Raw genomic sequence first — 8,876 nt, 5'->3', positions numbered from 1 at the left:
AGAACACAGCACAGAGCAGGGTGTGCACGGAACACACAGCACAGAGCAGAGTGTGCACAGAACACAGCACAGAGCAGAATGTGCACAGAACACAGCACAGAGCAGAGTGTGCACAGAACACAGCACAGAGCAGAGTGTGCACAGAACACACAGCACAGAGCAGAGTGTGCACAGAACACACAGCACAGAGCAGAGTGTGCACAGAACACAGCACAGAGCAGAGTGTGCACAGAACACAGCACAGAGCAGAGTGTGCACAAAACACAGCACAGAGCAGAGTGTGCACAGAACACAGCACAGAGCAGAGTGTGCACAGAACACAGCACAGAGCAGAGTGTGCACAAAACACAGCACAGAGCAGGGTGTACACAGAACACAGCACAGAGCAGGGTGTACACAGAACACAGCACAGAGCAGAGTGTGCACAGAACACACAGCACAGAGCAGGGTGTGCACAGAACACACATCACAGAGCAGAGTGTGCACAGAACACAGCACAGAGCAGAGTGTGCACAGAACACACAGCACAGAGCAGAGTGTGCACATAACACACAGCACAGAGCAGAGTGTGCACAGAACACACAGGACAGAGCAGAGTGTGCACAGAACACACAGCACAGAGCAGAGTGTACACAGAACACACAGCACAGAGCAGAGTGTGCACAAAACCCACAGCACAGAGCAGAGTGTGCACAGAACACACAGCACAGAGCAGGGTGTGCACAGAACACACAGGACAGAGCAGAGTGTGCACAGAACACAGCACAGAGCAGAGTGTGCACAGAACACACAGCACAGAGCAGAGTGTGCACAGAACACACAGCACAGAGCAGAGTGTGCACAGAACACAGCACAGAGCAGAGTGTGCACAGAACACACAGCACAGAGCAGAGTGTGCACAGAACACAGCACAGAGCAGAGTGTGCACAGAACACAGCACAGAGCAGAGTGTGCACAGAACACAGCACAGAGCAGAGTGTGCACAGAACACAGCACAGAGCAGAGTGTGCACAGAACACAGCACAGAGCAGAGTGTGCACAGAACACACAGCACAGAGCAGGGTGTGCACAGAACACACAGCACAGAGCAGAGTGTGCACAGAACACAGCACAGAGCAGATTGTGCACAGAACACACAGCACAGAGCAGAGTGTGCACAGAACACAGCACAGAGCAGAGTGTGCACAGAACACACAGCACAGAGCAGAGTGTGCACAGAACACAGCACAGAGCAGGGTGTGCACAGAACACACAGCACAGAGCAGAGTGTGCACAGAACACACAGCACAGAGCAGAGTGTGCACAGAACACAGCACAGAGCAGAGTGTGCACAGAACACAGCACAGAGCAGGGTGTGCACAGAACACACAGCACAGAGCAGAGTGTGCACAGAACACAGCACAGAGCAGAGTGTGCACAGAACACAGCACAGAGCAGAGTGTGCACAGAACACAGCACAGAGCAGAGTGTGCACAGAACACACAGCACAGAGCAGAGTGTGCACAGAACACACAGCACAGAGCAGAGTGTGCACAGAACACACAGCACAGAGCAGAGTGTGCACAGAACACACAGCACAGAGCAGAGTGTGCACAGAGCACACAGCAAAGAGCAGGGTGTGCACAGAACACAGCACAGAGCAGAGTGTGCACAGAACACAGCACAGAGCAGAGTGTGCACAAAACACAGCACAGAGCAGAGTGTGCACAGAACACAGCACAGAGCAGATTTTGCACAGAACACACATCACAGAGCAGAGTGTGCACAGAACACAGCACAGAGCAGATTGTGCACAGAACACACAGCACAGAGCAGAGTGTGCACAGAACACAGCACAGAGCAGAGTGTGCACAGAACACACAGCACAGAGCAGAGTGTGCACAATACACACAGCACAGAGCAGAGTGTGCACAGAACACAGCACAGAGCAGAGTGTGCACAGAACACAGCACAGAGCAGGGTGTGCACAGAACACACAGCACAGAGCAGAGTGTGCACAGAACACAGCACAGAGCAGATTGTGCACAGAACACACAGCACAGAGCAGAGTGTGCACAGAACACACAGCACAGAGCAGAGTGTGCACAGAACACAGTACAGAGCAGAGTGTGCACAGAACACACAGCACAGAGCAGAGTGTGCACAAAACACACAGCACAGAGCAGAGTGTGCACAGAACACACAGCACAGAGCAGGGTGTGCACAGAACACACAGCACAGAGCAGAGTGTGCACAGAACACAGCACAGAGCGGAGTGTGCACAGAACACACAGCACAGAGCAGAGTGTGCACAGAACACAGCACAGAGCAGAGTGTGCACAGAACACACAGCACAGAGCAGAGTGTGCACAGAACACACAGCACAGAGCAGAGTGTGCACAGAACACAGCACAGAGCAGAGTGTGCACAGAACACAGCACAGAGCAGGGTGTGCACAGAACACACAGCACAGAGCAGAGTGTGCACAGAACACAGCACAGAGCAGAGTGTGCACAGAACACAGCACAGAGCAGAGTGTGCACAGAACACAGCACAGAGCAGAGTGTGCACAGAACACACAGCACAGAGCAGAGTGTGCACAGAACACAGAGCACAGAGCAGAGTGTGCACAGAACACCCAGCACAGAGCAGAGTGTGCACAGAACACACAGCACAGAGCAGAGTGTGCACAGAGCACACAGCAAAGAGCAGGGTGTGCACAGAACACAGCACAGAGCAGAGTGTGCACAGAACACAGCACAGAGCAGAGTGTGCACAAAACACAGCACAGAGCAGAGTGTGCACAGAACACAGCACAGAGCAGAGTGTGCACAGAACACAACACAGAGCAGAGTGTGCACAAAACACAGCACAGAGCAGGGTGTACACAGAACACAGCACAGAGCAGGGTGTACACAGAACACAGCACAGAGCAGTGTGTGCACAGAACACACAGCACAGAGCAGGGTGTGCACAGAACACACATCACAGAGCAGAGTGTGCACAGAACACAGCACAGAGCAGAGTGTGCACAGAACACACAGCACAGAGCAGAGTGTGCACATAACACACAGCACAGAGCAGAGTGTGCACAGAACACACAGCACAGAGCAGAGTGTGCACAGAACACAGCACAGAGCAGAGTGTGCACAGAACACACAGCACAGAGAAGAGTGTGCACAGAACACAGAGCACAGAGCAGGGTGTGCACAGAACACACAGCACAGAGCAGAGTGTGCACAGAACACAGCACAGAGCAGATTTTGCACAGAACACACATCACAGAGCAGAGTGTGCACAGAACACAGCACAGAGCAGATTGTGCACAGAACACACAGCACAGAGCAGAGTGTGCACAGAACACAGCACAGAGCAGAGTGTGCACAGAACACACAGCACAGAGCAGAGTGTGCACAGAACACACAGCACAGAGCAGAGTGTGCACAGAACACACAGCACAGAGCAGAGTGTGCACAATACACACAGCACAGAGCAGAGTGTGCACAGAACACAGCACAGAGCAGAGTGTGCACAAAACACAGCACAGAGCAGGGTGTGCACAGAACACACAGCACAGAGCAGAGTGTGCACAGAACACAGCACAGAGCAGATTGTGCACAGAACACACAGCACAGAGCAGAGTGTGCACAGAACACAGCACAGAGCAGAGTGTGCACAGAACACAGCACAGAGCAGGGTGTGCACAGAACACACAGCACAGAGCAGAGTGTGCACAGAACACAGCACAGAGCAGAGTGTGCACAGAACACACAGCACAGAGCAGAGTGTGCACAGAACACAGCACAGAGCAGAGTGTGCACAGAACACAGCACAGAGCAGAGTGTGCACAGAACACACAGCACAGAGCAGGGTGTGCACAGAACACACAGCACAGAGCAGAGTGTGCACAGAACACACAGCACAGAGCAGGGTGTGCACAGAACACACAGCACAGAGCAGAGTGTGCACAGAGCACACAGCAAAGAGCAGGGTGTGCACAGAACACAGCACAGAGCAGAGTGTGCACAGAACACAGCACAGAGCAGAGTGTGCACAAAACACACAGCACAGAGCAGGGTGTGCACAGAACACACAGCACAGAGCAGAGTGTGCACAGAACACAGCACAGAGCAGATTGTGCACAGAACACACAGCACAGAGCAGAGTGTGCACAGAACACAGCACAGAGCAGAGTGTGCACAGAACACAGCACAGAGCAGGGTGTGCACGGAACACACAGCACAGAGCAGAGTGTGCACAGAACACAGCACAGAGCAGAATGTGCACAGAACACAGCACAGAGCAGAGTGTGCACAGAACACAGCACAGAGCAGAGTGTGCACAGAACACACAGCACAGAGCAGAGTGTGCACAGAACACACAGCACAGAGCAGAGTGTGCACAGAACACAGCACAGAGCAGAGTGTGCACAGAACACAGCACAGAGCAGAGTGTGCACAAAACACAGCACAGAGCAGAGTGTGCACAGAACACAGCACAGAGCAGAGTGTGCACAGAACACAGCACAGAGCAGAGTGTGCACAAAACACAGCACAGAGCAGGGTGTACACAGAACACAGCACAGAGCAGGGTGTACACAGAACACAGCACAGAGCAGAGTGTGCACAGAACACACAGCACAGAGCAGGGTGTGCACAGAACACACATCACAGAGCAGAGTGTGCACAGAACACAGCACAGAGCAGAGTGTGCACAGAACACACAGCACAGAGCAGAGTGTGCACATAACACACAGCACAGAGCAGAGTGTGCACAGAACACACAGGACAGAGCAGAGTGTGCACAGAACACACAGCACAGAGCAGAGTGTACACAGAACACACAGCACAGAGCAGAGTGTGCACAAAACCCACAGCACAGAGCAGAGTGTGCACAGAACACACAGCACAGAGCAGGGTGTGCACAGAACACACAGGACAGAGCAGAGTGTGCACAGAACACAGCACAGAGCAGAGTGTGCACAGAACACACAGCACAGAGCAGAGTGTGCACAGAACACACAGCACAGAGCAGAGTGTGCACAGAACACAGCACAGAGCAGAGTGTGCACAGAACACACAGCACAGAGCAGAGTGTGCACAGAACACAGCACAGAGCAGAGTGTGCACAGAACACAGCACAGAGCAGAGTGTGCACAGAACACAGCACAGAGCAGAGTGTGCACAGAACACAGCACAGAGCAGAGTGTGCACAGAACACAGCACAGAGCAGAGTGTGCACAGAACACACAGCACAGAGCAGGGTGTGCACAGAACACACAGCACAGAGCAGAGTGTGCACAGAACACAGCACAGAGCAGATTGTGCACAGAACACACAGCACAGAGCAGAGTGTGCACAGAACACAGCACAGAGCAGAGTGTGCACAGAACACACAGCACAGAGCAGAGTGTGCACAGAACACAGCACAGAGCAGGGTGTGCACAGAACACACAGCACAGAGCAGAGTGTGCACAGAACACACAGCACAGAGCAGAGTGTGCACAGAACACAGCACAGAGCAGAGTGTGCACAGAACACAGCACAGAGCAGGGTGTGCACAGAACACACAGCACAGAGCAGAGTGTGCACAGAACACAGCACAGAGCAGAGTGTGCACAGAACACAGCACAGAGCAGAGTGTGCACAGAACACAGCACAGAGCAGAGTGTGCACAGAACACACAGCACAGAGCAGAGTGTGCACAGAACACACAGCACAGAGCAGAGTGTGCACAGAACACACAGCACAGAGCAGAGTGTGCACAGAACACACAGCACAGAGCAGAGTGTGCACAGAGCACACAGCAAAGAGCAGGGTGTGCACAGAACACAGCACAGAGCAGAGTGTGCACAGAACACAGCACAGAGCAGAGTGTGCACAAAACACAGCACAGAGCAGAGTGTGCACAGAACACAGCACAGAGCAGAGTGTGCACAGAACACAGCACAGAGCAGAGTGTGCACAAAACACAGCACAGAGCAGGGTGTACACAGAACACAGCACAGATCAGGGTGTGCACAGAACACAGCACAGAGCAGAGTGTGCACAGAACACACAGCACAGAGCAGGGTGTGCACAGAACACACATCACAGAGCAGAGTGTGCACAGAACACAGCACAGAGCAGAGTGTGCACAGAACACACAGCACAGAGCAGAGTGTGCACATAACACACAGCACAGAGCAGAGTGTGCACAGAACACACAGCACAGAGCAGAGTGTGCACATAACACACAGCACAGAGCAGAGTGTGCACAGAACACACAGCACAGAGCAGAGTGTGCACAGAACACAGCACAGAGCAGAGTGTGCACAGAACACACAGCACAGAGAAGAGTGTGCACAGAACACACAGCACAGAGCAGGGTGTGCACAGTACACACAGCACAGAGCAGAGTGTGCACAGAACACAGCACAGAGCAGATTTTGCACAGAACACACATCACAGAGCAGAGTGTGCACAGAACACAGCACAGAGCAGATTGTGCACAGAACACACAGCACAGAGCAGAGTGTGCACAGAACACAGCACAGAGCAGAGTGTGCACAGAACACACAGCACAGAGCAGAGTGTGCACAGAACACACAGCACAGAGCAGAGTGTGCACAGAACACACAGCACAGAGCAGAGTGTGCACAAAACACACAGCACAGAGCAGAGTGTGCACAGAACACACAGCACAGAGCAGGGTGTGCACAGAACACACAGCACAGAGCAGAGTGTGCACAGAACACAGCACAGAGCGGAGTGTGCACAGAACACACAGCACAGAGCAGAGTGTGCACAGAACACAGCACAGAGCAGAGTGTGCACAGAACACACAGCACAGAGCAGAGTGTGCACAGAACACACAGCACAGAGCAGAGTGTGCACAGAACACAGCACAGAGCAGAGTGTGCACAGAACACACAGCACAGAGCAGAGTGTGCACAGAACACACAGCACAGAGCAGAGTGTGCACAGAACACACAGCACAGAGCAGGGTGTGCACAGAACACAGCACAGAGCAGGGTGTGCACAGAACACAGAGCACAGAGCAGAGTGTGCACAGAACACAGCACAGAGCAGAGTGTGCACAGAACACAGCACAGAGCAGGGTGTGCACAGAACACACAGCACAGAGCAGAGTGTGCACAGAACACATCACAGAGCAGAGTGTGCACAGAACACACAGCACAGAGCAGAGTGTGCACAGAACACACAGAGCAGAGTGTGCACAGAACACACAGCACAGTGCAGGGTGTGCACAGAACACAGCACAGAGCAGGGTGTGCACAGAACACACAGCACAGAGCAGAGTGTGCACAGAACACAGCACAGAGCAGAGTGTGCACAGAACACAGCACAGAGCAGGGTGTGCACAGAACACACAGCACGGAGCAGAGTGTGCACAGAACACAGCACAGAGCAGAGTGTGCACAGAACACACAGCACAGAGCAGAGTGTGCACAGAACACAGCACAGAGCAGAGTGTGCACAGAACACAGCAGAGAGCAGTGTGCACAGAACACACAGCACAGAGCAGAGTGTGCACAGAACACAGCACAGAGCAGAGTGTGCACAGAACACAGCACAGAGCAGAGTGTGCACAGAACACACAGCACAGAGCAGGGTGTGCACAGAACACACAGCACAGAGCAGGGTGTGCACAGAACACACAGCACAGAGCAGAGTGTGCACAGAATACAGCACAGAGCAGAGTGTGCACAGAGCACACAGCACAGAGCAGAGTGTGCACAGAACACAGCACAGAGCAGAGTGTGCACAGGACACACAGCACAGAGCAGAGTGTGCACAGAACACACAGCACAGAGCAGAGTGTGCACAGAACACAGCACAGAGCAGAGTGTGCACAGAACACACAGCACAGAGCAGAGTGTGCACAGAACACAGCACAGAGCAGAGTGTGCACAGAACACAGCACAGAGCACAGTGTGCCCAGAATACACAGCACAGAGCAGAGTGTGCACAGAACACACAGTACAGAGCAGAGTGTGCACAGAACGCACAGCACAGAGCAGAGTGTGCACAGAACACACAGCACAGAGCAGGGTGTGCACAGAACACACAGCACAGAGCAGAGTGTGCACAGAACACACAGCACAGAGCAGAGTGTGCACAGAACACAGCACAGAGCAGGGTGTGCACAGAACACACAGCACAGAGCAGAGTGTGCACAGAACACACAGCACAGAGCAGAGTGTGCACAGAACACAGCACAGAGCAGAGTGTGCACAGAACACAGCACAGAGCAGAGTGTGCACAGAACACACAGCACAGAGCAGAGTGTGCACAGAACACAGCACAGAGCAGGGTGTGCACAGAACACACAGCACAGAGCAGAGTGTGCACAGAACACACAGCACAGAGCAGAGTGTGCAGAGAACACAGCACAGAGCAGAGTGTGCACAGAACACAGCACAGAGCAGAGTGTGCACAGAATACACAGCACAGAGCAGAGTGTGCACAGAACACACAGCACAGAGCAGAGTGTGCACAGAACACACAGCACAGAGCAGAGTGTGCACAGAACACACAGCACAGAGCAGGGTGTGCACAGAACACAGCACAGTGGCCGCACGTCTGTGCGCAGTGCTGAGTCCCTGCTGTCTGTGATCAAAGCAGCCATGCTTGTCTCCAGCTGGGCCTTGAATCCCTGCGGCCCGGGCAGCCGGCGGCGATGTCCCTCTGGTGAGCGGGCAGCTGCGGGCGGCGGGTCATGCAGCCCTCAGCCAGGCTTGGTCCTCGTCTCCCTTCCACCGTCCCCCCACAGGTGGGTTTCTGCTTTGTAAGTTTGTCTGTGAGGTGCGACGCGGGCTCGGGCAGGTCTGCTTCCACTTACCATGGGCAGGCTGTGCGGGACAGACGCGGGCCTGACCACAGTCCTGACTGTGC

The sequence above is a fragment of the Dipodomys spectabilis genome, unplaced genomic scaffold, assembly GCF_019054845.1.
Source record: "Dipodomys spectabilis isolate Male_0828 unplaced genomic scaffold, ASM1905484v1 ptg000371l, whole genome shotgun sequence".
Taxonomy (NCBI): Eukaryota; Metazoa; Chordata; class Mammalia; order Rodentia; family Heteromyidae; genus Dipodomys; species Dipodomys spectabilis.
Note: the sequence above shows the minus strand (reverse complement) of the source record.